Source organism: Lacerta agilis, chromosome 7 (assembly GCF_009819535.1).
Source record: "Lacerta agilis isolate rLacAgi1 chromosome 7, rLacAgi1.pri, whole genome shotgun sequence".
NCBI classification, from domain to species: domain Eukaryota; kingdom Metazoa; phylum Chordata; class Lepidosauria; order Squamata; family Lacertidae; genus Lacerta; species Lacerta agilis.
In genome coordinates this window covers 25,679,559-25,680,301 of record NC_046318.1, presented here as the reverse complement: position 1 = coordinate 25,680,301, position 743 = coordinate 25,679,559, and positions in this window count along the sequence as shown.

Here is a 743-nt window from a genome sequence, read left to right as displayed (position 1 = left end):
GGCGGGAGTTCAACGGAAGAAGCTGTGGCGAGGCAGGTGAAAATGGTGTCTCCTTCCAGTACCAAATAAGCAACGCGTGGCCGGGTACAGCTATACAGGTATATAATAAAACTGCAAGTACTTGGCAATCATTTCTATGCAATGTTACACACATTTTACTTCCCAAGCAAAACTAGATCGTATTAACTTAGTCCAAACGTGTTTTTAAATTCCCAAGTTCATATTACAACATTTTAGCACCCCTCTTTTTTTGGAATTTGAAAGCTGAAATATTCAACACGACGCTCTTATGCAAGCGCGCAAAGGACCGCCGCCTCGACTCTACAAGCAGGTGCGCGCGCACTTTCTCGCTTCCGGAGGAGGCCACTTTTTTTTTTTTTTTAATTCGCCGGCGCGTGCGCGCATAATCAACAAGTCGCATGCTCCGAGCGCGACCTTCTTCTCGCCTTTCTCCGGCTCGGAGGCTAAGTGGGGAACGTCATCGCCGCCGCCGCCGCGCGCGCGCAGCTTGCGTCCGCCCCGCCCTCCCGAGTTGCTAGGACGGCCGTTCTCGAACCGTCACTCAAGTCAGCTCCAAGCCAATCAGGATCAACGACGTGAAGCTCAAGCGCCACCCCACCCCGGCCCTCCTCCTCCTCAACTGCTCTTAGGCCCGCCCGCCCGCTCCGCCTGCGTGCCTCGAGAGCTGGCGCCGGAGATTCGCTAGGCGGGCTGTTGCCTAGGAGACGGGTCGCTGCCGCCGC